At 39.2% G+C, this 24,224-nt stretch overlaps 1 protein-coding gene across 2 annotated transcripts in view; it reads right to left on the bottom strand.

The window, feature by feature from the left end:
- The window catches only part of GALNT7 (polypeptide N-acetylgalactosaminyltransferase 7), a 154,038-nt gene that overhangs the window by 49,398 nt on the left and 80,416 nt on the right, over positions 1–24,224 (bottom strand). The window lies entirely within an intron of this gene.

Genomic DNA, 24,224 nt, shown 5'->3' with positions numbered 1-24,224 from the left:
AGCATGATAACTTTAGGCTGGAGTTAGTAAATAATTTCTCAAAAGAGAACTGTTAGATATTACAGGATTGGTTGCAAGAAAAGTTGTAATACTTACTTACAGAAGTCAGAAACATTGATAGTAATGTCCCTATAGCAAAATGAGGAGATATACTAGATCATTTTTTGAAGACCCTCTCCACTGTAAAACAAATATGGAAAAGAATATGTAACATACAACAGTTAACATTTGTTAACTCACAGAACAAACATTTTCTGGGGTTAATAAGAATATATGTTGGCTACACTTAGTAATTTATTTTGTTAAAGATATTAGGAAACCAAGTAGTTCATTTAGCATATAATTGATACATATGAGATGTTTTAAAATGTTGTAGAGGAGAAAATTTAGTAATACTATTTCAAAAAATCATTGCAGTAGTCTATCTCATTTCTGGAATCAATTGAGTTATCTTTACTTCTCTTTTTACCTCTCTGCTTCATTGTAATTTTCCAGAAAATCAAATCTTTCTGAGGCAAGTGAGTCACGAAGAGTGAGTTGAAGTTAGTTATCAAATGGTTTATGGCTCAACGATGGGATGGAATTATAGGAACTGTGATGGTATGTTAATTCTCACTCTAAAAGAGGCAGATGCCAGAAAATCTCAAAGCAAAATTTTAGAAAACATTTTAGTTCACTTAAAATCTGGCAGGGAACCCAATGACTTGACTCATGTGAACACTGCATGTAAGCTATGGTCAACTGTCATCTTGAAATAGTATCAGTTTGTTGCATTCTCTCCTGAGAGTCCCTCAATTTCTAATGGTCTACAGATAGTCCTTTATACAGGGGGAGACCATTACCAAAGGAGAAAAACAAAAAAAAAAAAAAGAAAAATGGAAAAGGGCAAAACAAATACATCCTGTATGAAGTGGAAGCAGTGAGGGACAGGGATGGTGGAGAGCAGAGGAGAGACTCCAGAGTTGACAAAACACTACCAAGTAAAAGGAACCGGTTATTAATCCTTTGATTGAGTGATTCCACTAGGAATTTGTCCTCTTGAAATAATCAATGATGGGCACAAATATTGAGCCATAAGTGGGTTCCTCACAGCATTGTTTACAATAGTGAAAACCTGAAAATAATCCAAATGTCCCAATATGGATGAAATAAATTGTGGTCATCCATGCAGTGGATCATATAGGTAGCAAAACGGTGTTGTGCAAAAAATATTTAAAGATACATAAAAATGTGTAAAAAAATTTTAACAAAATTTTAGAAATAATATATAACATCTAACCTCATCTTTTATTTTTTTTTTAATTTTTATTTATTTATTTATTTTTGAGATGGAGTCTCACTCTGTTGCCCAGGGTGGAGTACAGTGGTGCAATCTTGGCTCACTGCAAGCTCCGCCTCCCAGGTTCAAATGATTCTCCTGCCTCAGCCTCCTGAGTAGCTGGGACTACAGGTGCCTGCCACCACATCCAGCTAATTTTTGTATTTTTAGCAAAGACAGGGTTTCACCTTGTTAGCCAGGATGGTCTCGATCTACTGACCTCGTGATCTGCCCACCTTGGCCTCCCACAGTGCTGGGATTACGAGCGTGAGACACCGTGCCTGGCCCATCTTTTAAAAATATACTACTTGGGGCCAGGCACAGTGGCTCACACCTGTAGTCCTAGCATTTTGAGAGGCTGAGGTGGGTAGATCACCTGGGGTCAGGAGTTCGAGACCAGCCTGGCCAACATAGTGAAAACCCATCTCTACTAAAAATACAAAAATTAGCTGTACCTGATGGTGCACACCTGAAATCCCAGCTACTCGCGAGTCTGAGGCAGGAGAATCACTTGAACCCAGGAAGCAGAGAAGGTTTCAGTGAGCTGAGATCACTCCACTACACTCCAGTCTGGGCAACAGAGCAAGACTCTGTCTAAATAAATAAATAAATAGTTTAACGTAAATCTATGTATTACTTGGGTGGTAGGATTACAGGTGATTGCTTTTACTTTCTTCTTTTAAATATTCTACTAAACATAAATACTTCTTTCCTTTTTTCAAAATATTTAGAATTGCTACTTAAGACAACTACAAGTGAACAGGACACTACTCTGGCAGCTTCATAATCAACAAACCCCTGGGCAAAAGATCTAACCTGATACCTTCATTCTCATAAAAAATAGCACATTAAAGCTTTCCCTACAACAACAATGTCACCTTACTAACAGAATTAGACCAAACTTTGGTATTCACTTTGCAGATGACTTTGCTGAAAATGCATCTATTCTAAAAAGCAAGGGCATATTTTAAAAATCAATACTACTTACACCCATTCTCATTTTGATTCAATAGGTTAATTGAAAGATTCGCAAATTATACTTAGGGGAACTTTGTGCTTCATTGCTGCCAGTTTTTTCCCTTCTGATATTAGCTGGTTATTCCATCTAATATATAGTCCTTCTAGATAGCTGTCATACTGACAGAGCAGGAGCCTGCACAGAATGCAGCTGCCAAGAAGACTGCTGTTTCTCAGAGGGCTGCAGCAGCTAAAAGCAAAGATAAATGTGCTTAAGCGGGAAAGGAAAACACAAACAAAGATGTAAGAGCTCTGCTGGAAGAAATCTTTTACAAGGGCCAGTTGCCAACTTTTGGTGGTTTATAAATCCAAAGAGGAAAGCCAGAGCTTCTGAATTCCATATAATGTTCCAAATATTACTGAGTAAATATGTTTAATTATCATCACTTTAAAAAATTTCATGTGGAGGAAAAATTGTATCTTTTGATGAAAAAAAAAATCCATGAAAAACCTCAGAAATCCTAAAATACTCTGAAGCAATTGAGATAGGCGTCCGAGATTAGCTTCACAGCACTGACCTCTATGGTGATCTTGAATACTAAAGCCTTCATAAAATAAAGGAGGCTGTTTCTGCAGCTTCCTCATTACCTAAGGCATTGGAATGCAGAACATCAATTTTCCCCTAAAATATTACCCAAAACACTTGTCACAAAAACAGGCATTCTTTTTTCAATCTTCAAAACTCAATTTCACAGGAGCAATCTGACTGAATCCCTCAGGTACCTACCTAATGTCTCATTTTCTGAAGCTGATGTCAATCTGCCGTATCTTTATTCCGGAGAGCACATGCAATTAGAAGGGTTATTGCCACAGTTTAAAAGGAAAAATGTTTCCCCTGTACCTCCAAATTATCTCACTTTAATTTCAAAGATTTCCCCATGAAATCATCCATATCTTCACACATTGCCAATAACAGTTGCTCTATACTTCTGCAGAGCGGTTAAAAGTAGTGGCTATGGATCCAAGAACACTTGATTATCTTTTTATATTTTTCAGGTTCTAGAAATATGCATACATTTATATCATCTAGTTCTTTCTTCACGGGACTTTTGTAAATGACTTCTCCCACAATCAGCTGACGAGGTGGGGTGTCTCTAGTTTTACAGGATATGAAACATCCTAGCATCATGACTGCAACTTTTGATCCTCAAAAACCATTCATTTCTTTTCCTGCATGATTACAATTGGACTTTTTTGTATGTTTCTTTGAGACCAAGATTGAAGTAAGAAACAGGTGCAATGGCTACTTGGAAAGAATTTAAATTGCTTCTGTTGAGGAGGAGGAGGGAAGATTAAATCTAAAATTAGTAAGTATTCCTGATAAAAGTCAAAGCTGGTTACCAGGACATTAAACAGATTCAATACAGCATCCAACCATTTAGGAGAGGTGATGCATTTGGGGCCTGAGGATATGATACTATCACATTTACATGGTCATAAGTACCTTTGAAATTCAGATTAGGTCTGCTTATCAGGAGAGACTATTTCAGCACTAAATCTAATAAATATTCCAATCAGTGCAGAAGACCTCCTGTGTTCCATAGCTCATGTCACTAACTGCAGCAGCTTCTGTTGGGTACACTTTGGCATGATTCCAGCTATAAAAGGAGGTGGAAGATAAAGTGGGGAGGGGTGGGAAGGAGCAAAGAAAGATGAATTATGGGGGGAACATATAATAATAACTAGGTCAATTTATTTCTGTTCCTTAAATGGAAAAACAGCATTTGATGCTTTTTGGTCTTGACATTTCTACAAGCCATTATCAGATTTCTTTTTTGAAATAAATTAACAGGCAAAAAAATACTTTGTTTTGTTCTGTGCCTCTGTTGTCTGAGTGCCCCTATCATAAGTCATTCTTACCTGACAAACATCAGAGGAGCCATGCCCCTCTGATAAACGTCTTCACTGTTACTGAGGTTTGGGTTTTTATAGTGGGATACTGGGCATTTTGCCCATTAACTATATAGTAAATATTTCTGTGATTAACCTGAGCCCCATACTAAATACACAGAAATTCAGTGGATCCTTATTATTTGTGGATTCTATGTCCACAAATGTGGACTGCAATTGGAGATGCCTGATGGGCATGCACACAAGGATGCTCTGTTTCTTGTTTCTGCTCATAGAGAAAACCAGTGTCCTATTTGCAGTTTGTTTGGTGCTACAGATGTTCTCATTTTTGTACTTTCAGTTGGTAATTTCGCTGTTTAAAACAGCCCCCCGAAAATAATGTCAGTGTGCTACCTGGTATTCCTAAGCACAAAGATGCTGTGCTGTGTCCTGTGCAGAAAATCCACGTGAGATAAGCTTTGTTTGGGTGCGAGTTAACAGTGCTATTGGCCCTGAGTTCAATGTAAACCCATCAACATTATAGGTAAAATAAAGTGTCTTTAAATAGATACATGCCTAAAACAAGGTTAGGCTGGTGCAAAAGTAATTGCGGTTTTTGTCATTAAAAAATCGCAAAAGCCGTGATCACTTTTGCACCAACCTAACATTTTTCTTCACTTCTCTTGACGCAAATTATAGATTCAATCACCCAGCACTTGCAAGCAAGCATTTCTTTATCTTAGGTTGATGTTAAGAACTTCTTTATATTTACTCACTTCCTTTAGGACGCCTCCTCTTTTGTAGTAGGACGGCAGGATGAAATACAATGATGAGGGTACCGTATTCTAAAGATAAGGCTGAATACCACACACCTGGCATGATGAGAGGACTATATAGAAAAACAGAGCTTCTGAGGCTTCTCTATGCCACACAAGGGATGAAGGTGGCCTCCAACAACTGTGACCTCCAACCAGTGAGGTTCATGAGTGATATGCCTTTTATGTCCTTTAGCACACTTGTTCCCCACAATAACTTTACAAGCCAAGTATTATTATCCACAATTGCTAGAAGAGGAAACCAAAGCTCCCTAAATGCTCAATATCATGCTCATAACTCTTTCAACTCTGTATGGGATTACCAAAGTGAACCTCGTGTATTTATGAACTTGGCACTCTTGGGTACCATGCAGCACCCCTCATTTTCCGTGAGCTCTGCTTGCTGAGGTGAAGACTCTGCTGCAAAGGGGCCCCTGCTCCTGTGAAGCTGGTCCCCCTGCTGTGCCTATTCTAAGGAATGGCCATTGCCGATAACGTTTGCTGTTCTGTGCCCAGGCATGGTTTCCTGTCGCTGCAGAAGCCACTGGCTGGTAATCTGCCTACAAGTGTCCACAGACCCTCAAGTATAGAAATTTGCCATCCTTGAGTTTGACAGGCATTTTAATGGAACGCTCTTTTAGTGTATCTCCCTAGCATTCAGGTATGCGTTTCAGGGGCCAGGCTGGAGGGTGATCTAAGTGACAGGCATGGTACAATGGTAAATTTTGCCCACACCATCAACAATGATCCTCTACTCTTAGGCCATACCAAGGTGGCTTTTAAAACATTAATATATGATAATAGTACCTATTTATGGGGTACATGTGATATATGGACACATGCATATAATGGGTAATGATCAAAGCAAGGTATTTAAGATATGCACCACCTCAAACATTTATCATTTCTTTGTGCTGGGAACATCCCAAATATTCTTTTCTAGCCCTTTTGAAATACACAATATATTGTTGTTAACGATAATCACCCTGCTGTCCTTTCGACCATTAGAACTTATTCCTTCCAGCTAACTGTATGTTTATAGCCGTTAGCCAACCCCTTTATCCCACATCCCAGCTCTCCACACACACACACACACACACACACACACGCACGCACACGCACACGCACAAACACACATACCCTTCCCAGCCTCAGGTAGCCATCATTATACTCTCTACCTCCATGAAATCAAACTTTTTAGCTCCCACATGAGTGAGAACATGCAATACTTGTCTTTTGGTGCCTGGCTGATTTTTAACATAATGTCCTCCAGGCTCATCCATGTCGCTGAAAATGGCAGGATTTCATTATTTTTGTCTGTTTTATTAATAGTATGACTTCTTACAGCTTGGATGTAAGCAGAGGCCCTTCTACATACAGTTGGAATTTTTTATGTCCACATTTAAAGAGAATTACCTTGGGATTGATAACATACTTCTTTTGCTCCTAAGTAAAAATTTTTATTACTATAAAATGTTTCACAAATGTATCAAAAATACAACAATTAAAACGACTTCTCTGATCAACACGCTTTCCTGCTCTTTTGTCTCATACAGTGAAAGGTTGGTCCTAGAAGACCTGGATTCATTCCTGTCAGTCACTTAATTTCATCCTGGATGATCACATACTGTTTACACTTGGGATTCCTTATCCACAAAGTAAGGGACCTCTCATAGTACCAAGGGACCCCTCTGCCCCCCTTCATTCTAAAATTATTTTCTTTTCTTTTTCTTCTTATTTTTTGAGACAGAGTCTTGCTCTGTCGCCCAGGCTGGAGTGCGGTGGTGTGATCTCAGCTCACTGCAACCTCCGTCTCTTGGGTTGAAACAGTTCTTATGCCTCAGCCTCCTAAGTAGCTGGGATTATGGCCACACGCCACTAGGCCCAGCTAAGTTTTTTGTATTTCTAGCAGAGATGGGGTTTTGCCATGTTGGCCAGGCTGGTCTTGAACTCCTGGCCTCAAGTGATCCATCTGCCTCAGCCTCCCAAAGTGCTGGGATTACAGGCATGAGCCACTGAGATTGGCCAGTTCTAAAATTCTATGACACATTTAATATATTATGAGCAAGGTTCTGGAAGCGTCCAAGCCATTCCCTTTAAAAGCTACCACGTGACTCTCAAAGTGCAATCTTATGCCCTGGGCTCCCATCCATTCTGATAAGCAGTTTATCTGGGCCATTTGATGAGTGAGATGAAAGCAAAGCTCTAGACTCAGAAAAAGGAGATGAAAAGGTAAAAACTCTGAAAAGCAATGTGGAAGAAATTCAAGACAATCCCATATTGCTTCAGAGAAGGAAGAAGGGAGCGAGACAGAGTGGGGGAGACTGGGGGACAGAGCGGGGCTGGGGGGCAGAGAGACAGAGGCAGAGAGAGAGAGAAAGAGAGAGAGAGAGAGATGCTTATGCCACCATCACTGCTAGTATAAACAGCTATACGCCACCATCACTGCTAGTATAAACAGCTAGCAGGTACCTGCTGCCTACCATGTGCTAGGTGGTGAGCCAACCATGTCACAAACCTGAGGTCATGTAGAGAAGGCTAGTGAGGCTAAAGGATAAGGAAATATAGGGGATGATAAGCTTTTAGAACAAAAAATAAGTTTTCTGTGTTCTAAAAATCATGCATGTGTCTACAGAGGTATGGGGAAAGACTATGACAACAATTCACCAAACAGTAGCTGGCTCTAGAAAGGTCACTTCTGGTATGTCAGGCAAAACGAGTTTCCTCTGCCCCTGGAGCTGGCACAAAGGCTAATAGAAGGAGACATTCTCATAACAGGATTATATCCTGGAAATGCTAGCAGGGTTGAACTTGGCAATATAAAATGGCTGACTGTCCTCTAGCTACTCCACCTGGTCCCCTGCCTGCTCCTGGGGAAACTGAAGAAGGGCAAGCCTGGTATCCTGGCTCCCAGTCTGATGCTCTCCTTGCCAGGATGGGCAAAGTGTTGAGTGGCTTGTACATGAAACACAAGTTTTGCCAAACAGCACAAGTTGCTAAAGTGCTGGGATCAAACCAGCATTTGCTTCTGCACCAACACTAGGTAGCCAAGTCAATAGATGCCATATCTATCGTTACTTTCCAAAAAGAGCTGTCAGCTGGCTGTGGCCCAGGGGCTGTCAAGCCAGTCCACCCTCCAGGATGCAGGAAGAGGCAATACCACAACAGAAAGCATGCCACAAAGCTCAGGCTCGAGTGATAACAGTTGCATACCAGCTGCTTGCTGGCTGGTTCTATTAAGCTTTTTTACCTAGAGAAACAAGTGTGGAACACCCAGGGGAGAATGTAGAAACACAGAAAAACTTAATTTTAAAATGAGAGAGACCTAGGAAGACATCTAGGTCTCAGGTTTCCAAACTTGTTGGAGGAGCCCAGGAATTTCAAGAAGGTGCCAAGAACAAAAGTATAGAGTTGTCTAGGAAGTAACTTGAAAAAGGATTCTGGGGCTTCTTGTGGTTAAAACAAGTTAGAAACATTGACAACTCCCTCTTTTTCAGATAAGGAAATTGAGACTCAGAGGGGAATATGGAAGAGCAATACCCATCTGACCCCACTGTGTGCTCGGAGAACTCACACCGTATTAGGACAGAGATACAAGAATCAACACCACTGTGTGTAGACTCACACATTGTATCTTATAATGGACACTGATGGGAAAAATAAGACAATTTATCATCTTGCAGGGTTGGCTTTGTCTTACAACATTTTGCCTGGTATCATAACCACTCATATCTTAGTTACTCTGGCTTTGGGTGAATTCTTCTGGTTCCATTGTATATCTGCTTAAAGTTTTACAATCATTAGAATACAAACAGTAAGTTCCTTCTGACCACTCAGGTATCATATAGCAGATATTTTTCTTTTGAAAATGGAAGGGTGCATGGGGTGGAAAAATCGAAATATGCGCTCAGGTTGGTGTATTATTTTCCTACTGAAAATTTGGTCCTAAGAATAACTTTTTTTTTTTTTTTTCCTCCGAGACGGAGTCTCCCTCTGTCGCCCAGGCTGGAGTTCAGTGGCTCGATCTCAGCTCACGTCAAGCTCCGCCTCCCGGGTTCACGCCATTCTCCTGCCTCAGCCTCCCGAGTAGCTGGGACTATGGGCGCCCCCCACCTCGCCCGGCTAGTTTTTTGTATTTTTTAGTAGAGACGGGGTTTCACCGTGTTAGCCAGGATAGTCTCGATCTCCTGACCTCGTGATCCGCCCGTCTCGGCCTCCCAGAGTGATGGGATTACAGGCTTGAGCCACCGCGCCCAGCCAAGAATAACTAATTGTCTATATAAACACTACTTATGATAAAAGTAACTTGGTAAAGGGGGAAGGCGTTGCATGGAATAGCTTTGCAGATGTTCCAAACCAATGAGCTGGCAGTTTGGAACTTAGGTAATCAGACTAATGTCTGATCACAGGTCTTCATCATGTAAATACCATTCATCTTATTTTATGATGTGTTTATATTTATCTTAGCACTATCTCTAGACTTTAGAACATACGGACAACTTTTGGGAACCCTGTTCAATGAATTCTTGGCATTCCAAAAACAATCATTACAAAATACTGATATTATAATGAAATACCCAACTAATAAATCGGTGAACCTTGAACTCCTGGGTTTTGTTCCCATGAGTTCCTTTAATTTTAATTAATATGATGATGGTAAATTACTCCTTCCAGTTTGGAAGCTGGTTGCCTTACACCATTTAAAACCATTTTAGTCCCACGAATATTAAAGCTGGCCAATTTGCTATTATTTTATCTATCAATCCTAAGTAATTAGTGTAGAGATAGGATTTCATACTATCCGGCCATCTATGCTTTTGCAGGTGTGGCTGCACTTTTGCAATATAAAATCAAGTTTTTCTTCTGTATCAGTTAATTAAAACAGAGCTCAATACAATTTTGAGTAAGTGAGCATCTTAATTATCTAAATCATTACGAAGCACAGAATCTCTGAAATTACCAATAAATCAAGTACAAGAGATCGAATTTTACTTTATAAAATAATGTTGTATTTGTCAATAATCAAACTGGAAGACTGGTGATGACAAACTTTTTCTGAGGAAACTTATTATTCACCTTCTGCATTCTAAAATCTATAGCAGCGGCTTTTTCAAAGTATGATCCACAGATTTGTGGGGTCCCCAAGGCCCTTTCTGAAGTTTAGTGAGGTCAAAATTGTTTTGCTGATCATATAAAGATACTATCATTTTTCACGTGTGGATATTTACTCTGATGGTACCAAAGCAAAGCGGGTAAAACTGCTGGTGCCTTAGCATAAATCAAGGCAATGGCACCAAATGGTACCCATATTTGTGGTATTCTTCAATGCAAACACTAAATACAAAACACATACCACTTACACTGAATGACCTTGATGAAGCAGTAAGTCTTCCTTGATGATTTATTAATTTTATTAAATCCCTTTAGTATATACCTTTTTAATATTCTGTGGGATGAAATGGGAAGTATGCATGAAAGACTTCTATTAGATCCTCAACTATGATGGTTGTGTCAAAGAAAAGCGCCTGAGACTGATCTGCATGCTGAATAAGTTTCTATGATTTTTTTTTTTTTTTTTTTTTATAGAATGCCATTTTCACTTGAAAGAAATCAAAGGACAAACTATGGTCACTGAGACTGGTTATCTGCAGTTTTTTGAACATGAATGAAGGGAGCCTGTCACTTCAACAAAAACAACTGACATCACTTGTTGCCAATGACAAAACCTGAGCTTTTAGGCAAAACTAAGAAATTTGGAAATATGACAGTCTCTCAGAAGTTAAGGCTTTTCCAATGAGACCGATGATGATGTTAACAAATGTATTATTCTTATCATTATATAATGAAATTGTCAGTATTTAAAAGATCTGCATTACTTGGGAAACCATTATTTTCCAAATGACCAACTGATGTTACAGCATCATACAATCGTAAAATGTCCTGTTAAAGTGCAAGACAGACTAGAAACAGTACTAAAGGTTGATTTTTATGCCTTCAAATTCTCTACTGCACCTAGTTTTTAAAAAACTACCACTTGTTGAGTTTTAGTACAGTATCAAAAAGGAGTATCCACAATTACCTGAAAAAAGCTATTAAAATGCTCCCACCTTTTGCAATTACATATCTGAGTGAGGCCAGCTTTTCTTCATATATTTCAACTACAACAACCCAGGGGCAGAGACTGAAATGCAGAGGTAGGTGCTGGAATTCAGGTATCTTCTATAAGCCAGACATTACAGAAGTTGGTAAAAATCTAGGACAATGATATTCTTTTCTTTAACTTAAAAAATTTTATTTTTCATAAAATACGCAATATGTAATGAATTTGTCCTTAAATGAATTAACGATTAAAATGATGTTTTAATTTCAATGTCATAAATTTTGACAGTTAACCCACATAAATAAAAGCCTAATAATTTGCAGCTATCTAATTTTTTTTTTTTTTTTTTCTTGAGGCTGAGTCTGGCTGTGTCACCCAGTCTGAAGTGCAGTGGCACGGTCTCAGCTCACTGCAGCCTCCACCTTCCGGGTTCAAGCGATTCTGCTGCCTTAGCCTCCTGAGAAGCGGGGATTACAGGTGCATGTCCCCATACGTGGCTAATTTTTTTATTTTTAGTAGAGACGGGGTTTCACCATGTTGGCCAGACTGGTCTTGAACTCCTGGCCTCAGGTGATCCAACCGCCTCGGCCTCCCAAAGTGCTGGGATTACAGGCGCAAGCTGCCACATCCGGACGCAGCTATCTATTTTTTAAGCACATTAAAGGGTGGTCTGTAAGCTCTGACAAGCCAACATATGAAATAAGTGTAGTGCAGGTCCTTGAATAACATTGCCTCATTCAACCTTGTTTTGTTTTAATGCTGATGAGAGAGAAAAAAAAAAAAAAAAAAAAAAAAAAAAAACTGATGCAACTGCCTGGGTGGAGTCTGCACACCCTTCCCTTGTCTGCATGGGTTTTCTCTGGATATACATCCCCAAGCTGTACCCACTAGGTGAAATGCTGTGTCTACATAGCCCAGGGTGAATGAGTATGGGTGTGTGTGAGTACACCTGTGATGGGATGGCGTCCTGACCAACGAGGGTGCCCATATTGTGTTTTCAGCTGCCAAAATTGGCTCTGGCTACACACCACCCTAAACTGGAATGAGTGGATAGCAAATTATATGAATAAATACAAATTACTGTAAAATAAAAATGTGTAATGTAGACAATAATTATACAGACGCAGGACAATAAGTGATGTGGGACAGAAGCACTCAGCAAGCTCCCCACGTTTGTTATTGCTTATTTTTGAACTGCATGTTGGTGCAAGGTACTCCTGACAATTTTCGCTTTGTAAATGTTTACTTGTTGATTAAATTCACCACCACTATGACCACCATCACTCATGGGTTCACCAAAAATTGAGTAAATCATCATCTTACTTGTTTTTATTAATCTTTCTTAAATGTATGTATACTTCACATTTATTTTAATATTTAATATTACAAGTAGTTTGGTCCTTACTTAGACATTTGGTGATACTTTTGTGACCAGAAATATGCCATAGGAACTTGACTCTTATTTATGTTGTAAGGCAGAACAACAAACATAAAAAGGCATACTCATTTCTACTTGCCAACATAATTTCACAATGCTCTGGATGCTGTGATGACATACAGCTCTGTAAAAAATACTTTAAAGACAAAAAAAATAAAACACATGGTCCCACAACAATGCTGGCCTCAGTCACTACATTTCTTAAATGATCCTAGTCCTTGCCTTTTCCTACACATAAAATAATATTTAACAAAATTAATTATTATACTTCTATAATCTATCACCAGATATACTCTTACACTGAAACTTAGATATAATTTTACACATATTAAATCTTCACCACCTACATGTAAACTATAAACTAAAATACTGGCTTAAAGCAGCCTGACAGAATTGCTTCTGGGTTATAAACCTCAGTCTATAGTCCTTAGTAAGACTTCCAAATATAACTAACTTTAATTGTTTAAAAACTTCAGTTTTTTTTCCTTCAGTCAACAATATCAATTTGCCTATGATAAAATTAGCTTCATTGTACGTCCTCTCTCTGAACCTATAGAAGACACTGAGCAAGGACTCATAGTATTGTTATGTGCTTTGCCTTTGTATAATTCATTCTGGCACTTGATGGTATGTAACTACAATATTTATAAGTGAATTTCTCATAATAGTCCTGGTAAAGTATATTGTAAAATTATCATCGAAGGTTAATAAAATAAGCATTGTTGATATTTTTCTTGTTGCTTCAAGTAATTTCCCCTCAAGGTATTAGCAATTCTTCTAATTAAAAATACAAGAAATGGACTGGGCATAGTGGTTCATGCCTGTAATCCCAGGCACTTTGGGAGGCTGAGGTGGGAGGATCACCTGAGGTCAAGAGTTCAAGACCAGCCTGGTCAACATGGCAAAACCCCATCTCTGCTAAAAATACAAGAATTAGCTGGGCGTGGTGGTGGGCGCTTGGGATCCCAGCTACTGGAGAGGATGAGGTGGTAAAATCGCTTGAACCCAGGAGGCAGAGGTTGCAATGAGCTCAGATCGTGCCACTGCATTCCAGCCTGGGTGACAGAGGGATACACACTCTCTCAAAAACAAAACAAAACAAAAAACAAAACCAAGAAATGGAAATAAGAAATAAGGGGGATAATTCAAGAGGAGAATTAGTTTAATAACTTAGAATAAAGTTTGGACAAATATACACCAAATTCTGAGACGCCCTCAGTGGCTACCAACTGGCCGAAAGGTAGAACTAGAGAAATAGCAGGATTGAATCTTTTCTCTTGTATAGTGCAAAAAGGGTGGCTCCCTCCACTCCACTCCTGGTATTTGTTATTTAAAAAAAAGAAAGAAAGAAAAAAGGGAGGAGGGGGAAGAGAGAAAGAGTTATAAATGCATCTGTGAATGATTACTGTACTACCAGCAACAATATTCAGATCTGCCATGATGGAGCCTGTGAATCTTCATGTAACCCTCCACTAATCTAATAACTATCTTCATCTTACTTAGGACAAAGTCCTCCTATCTGTTTGTCCCATTCCATCAATCTGTTCCAATTCTTCCCCCTAATCCTATAAATGCGTCTCTGTTATTTTCATTGTGTCACTCCCTCCTCCCACAACATTACCTCGATCAACCCTTTACGGCAGTGATTTTTAATCAGGGGTGATTTTGCCCTCCAGGAGGCATGTGGCAACATCTGGAGAACTGGTTGCACAACTAGGGAGGTGGAAGCAGGTGTATGTGTTCCTGACATCCAGTGGGTAGATGCCACAGATGCTGCTAAACATCCTACAATGTACAGGACAAAGAATTGTCAACAAAGAATTATCTGGCCCAAATGTCAAGTGCCGAGATTGTGAAACCCTGTCTCAGGAAGCAGGAAAAAATTCTGCAATAATGACACACTAAATCTTTGCCTTTTACCTTTTTCTAACTCTCCCTGTAAAAAAAATCAATGTCCTGTAGCAAACTGGAACACAACCTCTTGGCTGTTAGCATCCCTAACAAGGCAATGGGTGTATATGCCAGAATTTGAGTCCCAGGATATCCATCTTCGACTTATATGACCTGCAAGTGTTCTACTTCTCTGAGCCTCACTTTCATCACCCAAAAGTATAGTGAAATTGAAAATATACTATCTTAGTATGGTTATAAGCATAGAAGATAGTATATTCAAAAACCCAGCATACTGCTAGACATATAAATGTAACACAGGGACAGTGATGCTGCTGATCCTTACTGTCACTGACTGAGCCCCCCTCTCCCAACCCCGTCTCCATCAGCTGCTGCAACAGAGAGATAAGAAAAGCAGCAGTCACAGCAACAGAGTTAATTATGTGGAAGTGGAAGACACAGTTTAGACCTCATTTGAAGTGACTGAGAAGTATTCCTGAAAACCATATAAAGAAGTGTAAATAAGTACACTAGGGCTGAACCCTGCTTTTCTGGGCCACTCTACGTCTATTGGTGCACCCCCTTAGCACATTGTTAATTCCAACCCTTCCGGTCATCATCCTCAACATCTGGCATATGACCCTGGAGCCAGAGACTAGTACCACAGTGACAGAAGATGTGAGGCCAAGAACCAACCAAACGAACTCTAGTCTAGGTTACATTATTGTCTGCCCAGAAGATAGGATAGATTCTTCTTTGTATTTGATTTAAATAAGAATACCCAAGCCTGCTTTCTTAAGTAGTTGTGTTTACACAGACTTCAACAGAAGCTTTCAAAAGAGTTTCTCTGTCCTCCTTTAATGCCCCTTCCCCAACTCAATCTCACTGGGAGAAGAAATCAGCTTTAAATATCTTCCTTGGACGCGGACCTACTCCAACAGGCCTGAAGCTTACCATGTGTGGACTCTGGAGGGAGCTCCTACCTCACAAAAGATGAAGTACATCCTTCTACTGAAGACTACAATGCTTTCCTTTAAAGTGCCAATTGTGAATATCCAGGGTCTTAGGAATGCAGAGTTTAGATTCTCAAATCTTTCTCTAGAGCCCTTATCATGGTTTTGGTTTGCTCACTGGGCCTTTCTATTCTGGAGAATGCATGGATATTTTCCATTTGATTAAAATGGCAGTGTTCATTCTAAAATAAGTCACCGGGCTATTAAAAATGTGATTTTTCTCCTACACAATAGCTACATTTTGAAGAGTGGAATCTCCCCTAGGATTCAGTGAAGAGAGAAGCAAAGCTACAGGTCATTTCCCGGTGACAGACTAAAAGTTTACTGAATGTAATTAAACTATATTATTTATATAATTTTAACTCATGTAATTAGCTTGGCTTTGGTGTTAAGCCATTTTTCCTTCTTAGCACTTTCAACTTACATCTTGCAAAAATGATGAAAGACTAAATCTATTTATGATACACCAAGTGCACCCTTTACATATTCAGCTTAAAATGAACACAGATAATTAACATATTTATAAGTGCATTCAAGAAGTTACATAACAATTATTCAACCATTATTCATATTACTACTTCTACAATCCTTTCTGAAGAAACAAAACTGGTGTTTATGATCCTGCTTTACAGCTCTCTCCAATGACTTGTCTTAACGATTCCTATAGATTAAGGAGTTGAAGTCAATTTTAAACTCTGAATGAGAGGAAGGAAGCCTCCCCTCATTGTCTCTAACCTGGTTCAACTACTTTTAAAGATTGCCTTCTCTCCAGCACAGGTCCTTTTACCGGATATTCCAGAGGTAAAGATCTACATGTGTAAATGTAAAAAGGGTGAAGTCATCTGGAGTTTTATAGCCAACTATGGCAAAACTGAGTCCTGGCTCTAAACTGGGCCAAGTTTCTCCTCATTGTGGCCATATGTAACTCCTTGCTGTCTATTGAGAGTGGTCTATTTTTTTAAAATGGTTGCTCTGCTTCTAGAATAAATGGAGAGGTAGGGGATATTCCTTCTATATAAATGTTGGTTTATGCTTGGATTACCAGCTAGACAGTGTCATGTAAATTATTAATCTCAAATATAGAAAATATCTCCCATTCTTCCTTTTATATTATGGCTATATTATGCAAAGCACTATTCATAGCATAGCCCTAAGCCCAGCAGTCTGACTATGCCTGCCTTTTAGGTGCAATTACAGGCATTTCTGTCTTGTATATGTAGTCCTAGTAAACTCTCTGTTTTGCAAGATTATGCAAAAGAGAAAGAAAGAAAGAAAGAAAGAAAGAAAGAAAGAAAGAAAGAAAGAAAGAAAGAAAGAAAGAAAGAAAGAAAGAAAGAAAGAAAGAAAGAAAGAAAGAAAGAAAGAAAGAAAGAAGGAAAGAGAAAGAAAGAGAAAGAAGGGAGGGAGGGAGGGAGGGAGGGAGGGAGGGAGGAAGGAAGGAAGGAAGGAAGGAAGGAAGGAAGGAAGGAGGAAGGAAGGAAGGAAGGAAGGAAGGAAGGAAGGAAGGAAGGACGGACAATAAGACTGAAAAAAAAAATAGGGATAGGAGCAGACCACACAAAACTTAAGGAACTTTGGGACCAGAGCCCTAAGGAAACCAAAACCAATCAGCACAGTTAAAATTGCCATGAATTTTTGCATTTCGTATCACAGTTCATCTTTTGCAAACTTAACACCCATAGGCTTGTGTTTTCCTTTTTGTAGGTCTTTGGAGACATTCATTTTTAATACAGAGCAATTTCACCAAAATTAAAAGTATAATCCAAGGATAGCCTTCTTCATCAATCAGTTTCCTTCTCAGTTTCTTTGGATGCACGTGCAGCTTCTTCAAACAGCTAAATATAGCGGCAAGTAGAGTGAGTGGGTCTTAAAGCCAATAAACTTCCCATTTCTTTCACTAAAGAAAAACACTTCTGCAGAAGACAATTTTTGTCCCCTTAAGGTCTTCATAAATAATTTTTATGGCTATCTCTTTAGCTGTGAGAAACCTTATTCCTGATCACTTCTAAACATTACTATGCGAGAGGAAATCTATGAACCACAAAGACTTACACACTGAATTGATATAATTTCCCTATTTACCAAATGCACAGGAGTCAATATGCATCAAAGAAACACATATTGTAGTAGACAGACTGTATGTAATGGTTCTGGAATAGTCTGAGCTAAATCACCACAGGTGACCATGCTGACCCACTGCGGGAAAGGGGCGTGTGTTCCGCGATCCACACTGCACTCTAGCACATCTGGGTTTATTGGCACAGGCTGTCTTTTGGAAGGAACTGATAACCTTTTGGCAGAGAACAATGACTAAATACTTTGAAAAGACTGTTAGCTCAAACACTGAGATACTCTAGGAGGAAAGGGTGCAAAAAACATCTCTTAATCTCTGTGTTAGTGTTTCCCATGCGCAAACGACTTATTCTGAAGAGAAAAAAAAGAGTCAAGGTTTTCCTGAAATTGTCTGTCACTGGGGTGGGATGTTATGGGATATCTAGTGGTGCCACCACAAATATTTTTCAAACTAGTCTCCAGGAAACTTATTCTAAATTCATAGTTGGGGGTAGAGGGCTGTGAAAATATAACAAATGCAATGTGAGTTTATAACTTTTTATCAGGCATACTTTGTGATTTGTAACATTGGTGGCAGAGCTAGAGGGATGAAGGAGGGAAATGAAGATAAATCCTCTGTCAATAGAGCAACCTGGACAAGAACCAGAGAGTGGGAAGGCTCTCATCAACCAAATGAGGTCTGGGAGCAGAAGGACGTTTCCACCAAGGGAAGGGAGCCATCTAGAACCTATCAAGGGTAAGAAGGCACTTCAGGGAGAAAGGGATTCAAGACTGCTGCTACTCTGCTAACGGAGGTTTAGAGAAACAAATTACCTCAATTTCCAGTTTTTGTAGCCTCACTGAAATAAATACGGTACCTCCCTAAACTGCTGTGGAAATGGGAGTAATGTAAGTTAACTCCTGTTTTTTAAAATAATTTCAGTTTGTCTAAATACGTCTGTTGTTAGCCAGAACCTTAAACAAATATCAACTTGAGAAAATTCTAACACGCAACGTATATATGTTTTTGTGTTTATATGTGTGTGAAGACGAAAAATAGGCATCAGAACACGAGGACTTATTTTAAAGTAAATCTGGAAAACCCCTGAATTCACAAAGTACTCTAGTTTCCAAGAGTCAAAGTTTTCGGCCAGTAAGCAACTTGGGTCATCTGAAACTACTTTCAAATGTGTTTTCTGAACATGAGACCTAAAGTTGCCAAGCTGTAGTCTGAAAAACGCAATATATTTTGGGCAATCTATGTAAAAAAAGGATTGTGTGTGAAAAATTGTTATCAATTAGTTTGGATGGTCAGATAGAGCCACCACATATTCCAAAAACAGAAACTAGGGCAAAGTACAAATACCTCTGCATAAACATGATTCATAAATGTATGTGTATATATGATTTCTATATATTCTAAATATTTGTCTTAACGTTTTATGAGTAGCTTTAAGGTTTTAGCTCTAGCTGAAATTTATGGATAAGTAAAAACAAATTAAAAGGAAAGCTATAGTATTCCAACTAAATCAATGTTTTAAAAATAGCAACCATTTTATAAATTATAGCAATATGTTCTAAATAGCTTGGTAGATATTAAAGAGAACCTTTAACATGGATAGAGAAGAAAACCTCACAAACACAATTCATGTTAGGTAAAATTACAGTATAAGAATCAATATGTATTTTGGACTCAGGTAAGAGGAAAATTATCTGGCATATAAGGCATGAGTGTAAATGTAAAATATATTTTAAAAAAATATTTCCCATAGACAAGCTTAAGAAAGATATTAACAATCTTACTAACATGTGCATAGCTCTTAGAATTTTCAAAGCACTTTTACATCTATCATCTCACTTTATAATTGCAACTAAGATAGCTTTCTACAAAACAGAAATGCAAAAGGTGTGTAGGTGGGAGAAAAGGTTAAATATTAGAAGCAAATGAATTCATTCAATAAGTCAAAACATTTAATTCACTTGTTTGAATCAAAATACCTCTGACTGTCTGCTTTGTTGGGCAGAAAAAAAGGGTAAGAATAATTTCCAAGTGTTTGCGTCAGCAGTTCACAGTAAAAGGAATTAAAATCCCAAACTTTATCAGAAGAAAATCTAACCTATCTACAAATAGAACTTTCTACTTCTTCCCATAAACAGGCTCCTCATCCTGACTGGCTCTGCATGAATTCATCTAAACCAGGGGGCAGACCAGTTCAGGTAAATGAGTTTTGGGCAGAGTGGTTTGTTCTATCCTAACCAGCAGCCTCTTTCTGTTAATGGCATCACTCCTCTTTGTGTTACTGTGCTTCAAAGCCTTGGATTTATCTTTGATTTCCCCTTCCACTCCATCACCTCCCAAAGCCTACTGCTTCTAACTCTTTTGTTCTCTTACATTGAATCTCCTTTTTCTGGTTCTATAACCTCCACTGGAGTTCCCACTCGAATGCCACTAACCCTCTAACAAGTCTCCACCCCCTAATCTAACACCTCTACTAGTTTGAAATCCCCAAAGTTCTCTTTATAAACCTTCAGTGGGTCTTCCCAAATACCAGATTCAATGTAGGCTCTGTGAATGGCATGTAGTCTTCCAATGCCCTACTATCTTCCCAGCTGTATTTCTCTCCACATAGCTCCAGATCCAAGGAAACCGGATCCATGAACACTACGTGTTCATGTCTTCTACTACATGTTCATGTGCCCTCTTCCTAAAGACACCCTACGCATCCTTCAGGGTCTTCCCTAGTATTCCCCTCAACTATCATTTTCTTTTCTTTTTTTTTTTTTTTTTTTTTTTTGAGATGGGCTCTTACTCTATCACTCAGGCTGGAGTGCAGTGGCGTGATCTCGGCTCACTGCAACCTCTGCCTCCTGGGCTCAAGGTATCCTCTCACCTCAGCCTCCCAAGTAGATGGGACCACAGGGATGCACCACCATGCCCAGCTGGGTTTTTTTGTATTTTTGGTAGACACAGTGTTTTACCATGTTGCCCAGGCTGGTCTTGAACTCCTGGACTCATGCGATCAGCCCACCTCGGCCTCCCAAAGTGCTGGGATTACAGGCATGAGCCACCATGCCCGGCAAAGTATCCTTTTCTGACTCCCCTGTAACTTGACCTCTCACTCTTCTGAATTACATTATTAAAAGACCTTTCTAATAGTTCTTACATTCTGCCTTACATTATAGCATTCTTTCCTTTGATGCTGAGCCCCTTGAAGGCAGGGACAGTGCATTACATATTAGAGATACTCAATATCTGTTGAACTGTGAAGAAAATTGTATTTGTATTTTATAGAAAAAAAGTGTGAAGGCAGGTGAAGTCATTCTTGGCTCAAGTCTTTAAAAAAGAAGTAGGCCTCCAGTTCACTCAAAAGACTGTTACCCTTTTAACAAGCAATCAACAGCCAATAAATTACTCAGTCAGTGAATGTAATTCAAAGCTATCACATACAGAAGTGTGAGTCATGCCAGCAGCTGGACACGTCCCTCCTGCTTCTAGGGAAGAGAACATTCATCTACAAAGACTACAGAACAGCCACAAGAACGAACAAGCTAACCACAGTGTCAGATGTCACAGCTGGACAAACAGCCCAAGCCTGGTCTCTAAGCTATGCAGGTGCCTCATTTCTGTGACAGACAGAGGCAGGAGAACAAGGCTGTTAGGGCCTGCGTTCTGAAGCGGCAAAAAGCCAGCCACAGCAAGCCAGCTTCTGAGGCGCTCCAAGCACATTCCCCACGAGGAATGAGGATGAGGAAGGGTGCATCCTCATGTGCACAATATGGATGTAAGATATGTTTTCAATATGTTGCCAGTAAAAGCAGACAAGTGCTAATATGCATATTAGGTAATATGCAACTCTTAGGCGATTTTTATTCATGGTTGGTTTTTATTTTAGAGAAAAATTCCAAAGATTGTCCACATTCTAAAGTATAAATAATTTTACTTAGAAAATTATGTTATACTCTGCACTGAATTGTAAGTGTTCAAAAAGGAATGAAGTCTGTCTCATTTTTTTTTTTTAAGTGTGAGACAGAATCCAGTTTAAAAAATAATTTGGATTCAGTTTAAAAAAGTTTCTGGGATTTATTATATTTGGGCATTTTGAAATATTAAAAATGACTTTCATCACTAGTATAGGATTTCAAAGAGAGGCTTAGGAGCATTTACTAAAATAGATTTGGGCCTTTTAATTTTATTGGAGACATAATATTTACAGAAATAATACACAAAAACATGCAATGTCCTGTTTCTAGGCACTGTTCCAGTAGTGCCAGAGGAAAGAACATGGGACACAACTGGCTATGCAAGGCATGGAAGAAGAAAAGAAAGGAGACAGGAAGGAAACTGCGGGGTGGAAGGAGGACTGAGAGATGCGAGGTTCCCATGGACATCAGTGTGTCTGAAATTTTTAAAGGAGATGAAGGCTTTAGCATCATGGAAGGTACTAGTGGAAGCAAGAGGATGTAGATAAGGCAATGTGTGACATTCATATTTTCCAAAAAGCAACAGAGCCTATCAAAGCTAAATAGTAACTGAAAACATCTGAATGTTGACAACAAGGTAATGAAGAAAATACCATGGCAGTAAAAACAGCTAATAATACTTAGGTTTCTAACCAACAGGCTAATAAAAGACTTTTTGTAGTCAATTATGTCATTTAACTCTAATGCTAATCCTGAGAGATCGGTATTGTTAGATCTGTCTTAAGGTTTAGGTAACTGAGGGTTAGAGAGGATAAGTAACTGGTCAGAGATCTCACATCTAGTGATGGCATTAAGGTTTGAACCCTGGCTGATTTCATTCATACATTCATTCATTCTCGACAGATATTTACCAACTGGGTACTACTACTGAGTTCCTACTTGTCAGCTACTAGGCTTACAAATAGGCATGGTTCTTGCTCTTAGGAACTTATCTAATGAGAAAGACAGCCAATAAACAATTTAATAAGCCAATATCTAATTATAAAATTTGATAAATACCATGAACAAAATGGCTAAAGAGAAGTAATAGAGAATAAAGTGGGGCCTTAGCAAATAAGACAGCATGGTTAGAGAAGTGCAAGTGAGCCTAAAGGCTGGGAAGAAGCCAGCCAGTCATGGGAAGAAAGGCAAGCATTCGTGGAGGATGGAAAAGCATATGCAGAGGACCTGAGACAGGCCAGCACAGCTGGACTACGTGGGCAAGAAGTATAGTAGCAAGAAGAGGTCTGCAAGGTGGATAAGGGCCACAGCATGGGGGCTGCTGCACGTTAGGAGTTTGGATTTTAAGTGCAATGGGAAGGCACAGAATGGTTTTAGATTTGGGTTTCTAAAAGACCACACTGATTTGTGTCTCAATAATAGATAGTAACAGGCAAGAGTAGAAATGGAAAGACCAGTAAGGAGACTTCTGCAGGATTCCAGGAGAGATGATGGTTGCATGGCCTCAGGTGGAGGCAGATGAGAGGAAAGAAGCGGACCTCAGAAGTGATCTGGGCTGCATTTTGGTGGTAGAACCAAGGGGCCTTGCTGATGGACTGGATGTGAGGGGTTAAGGGAGGGAGGCGCAGAGGATGTCTCTAAATCCTGTACCCTGTTTTAAGCCTTGTACATCGTTTAATTTTCTAAATGTATCTCTTATATTGAAAAGTTAGCTATATTTATATTGGTGTTTTAAGTGACATATTTTTAAATAAACAGTTCAAGTGCTAAAATCTCTGTTTCCAAACTGCTAAGCTAACCCTCTGACTGTAACATCTGTACTGAGGTACACTACTTAGAGAGAGATATATACCTCAGGCGTGCAGTGATGGAAATGAAGGGGCTTTCACACCAAACCACCTAGGGATGACTCGGAGTTTTGCCATTCTTCTGGGTAAATGCAAAGAAGTCACAACTCTGTCTGAGCCTCAGACTTCACACACTCAGGTAAGGGCTCTCTCACAGTTTGGTTGTGAGAATTCAGTAACTTATACTAAGTCCCGGCCTGCAGCAGAAAGTCTCCCTTCCCTTCTCCCCCATTACAGTGATGAGAATGCCACCAGTCATTTTGCAAAGCACCTGTGTAACCAAGATGAGGGATCTGACTGAGTGCTACACTGAAGATAACTGAGACACACTCTAGATGAGGGGCTCTAGATCCTGTTAGGGGTCCTAAAGGGTCCTCATATGGCAGCTCTAACTCTTTAACAGCCATCTTTATCTCCTAAGACTGCCAGATAAAACACAGAACCCCCAGTTAAAATTGGATTTCTGGGAAATCCAATTTAAAAAAATTTTTAAGTATGTCCCATGCAATATTTGAAACATATACTAAATTTTTCACCGTTTATCTGAAATTCAAATTTAATTGGGCATCTTGTATTTTTATTTGCTAAATCTGACAATGCTATCTGTGACTAGGCAAGTCTCTACCGGGAATAAATTACTCCAAGATTCTGCCTTCACAGCCCCTGGAGATGCTCTGACTCTTCTCTGTATAAGAGGTTGTATCTCTCACCATCACCCTGCTGCACTTCCACTCCTATTTTCTTTGCACATTTCACTCATCTCTTCTCACTTTTACCAATAAAGGTACAGGAATACTCAAAGTCCATTGAATGGCATTGTATCGGACACAGGATTTTACTTAGCGGTCATAAAGAATGCTGGTGAGCAGGTGTATGTGTATGTGTGTGAGTGTGTGTGTGTACATGATACGTGTATGTGAATAGGTATGGGGGTGTGAGCACCTGCTGTATTAACCTTTTAAAAATTAAGATGATGCTAACAG

This window comes from Rhinopithecus roxellana, chromosome 2, assembly GCF_007565055.1.
Source record: "Rhinopithecus roxellana isolate Shanxi Qingling chromosome 2, ASM756505v1, whole genome shotgun sequence".
Lineage (NCBI taxonomy): Eukaryota > Metazoa > Chordata > Mammalia > Primates > Cercopithecidae > Rhinopithecus > Rhinopithecus roxellana.
This window is presented reverse-complemented; position numbering and strand designations above follow the sequence as displayed.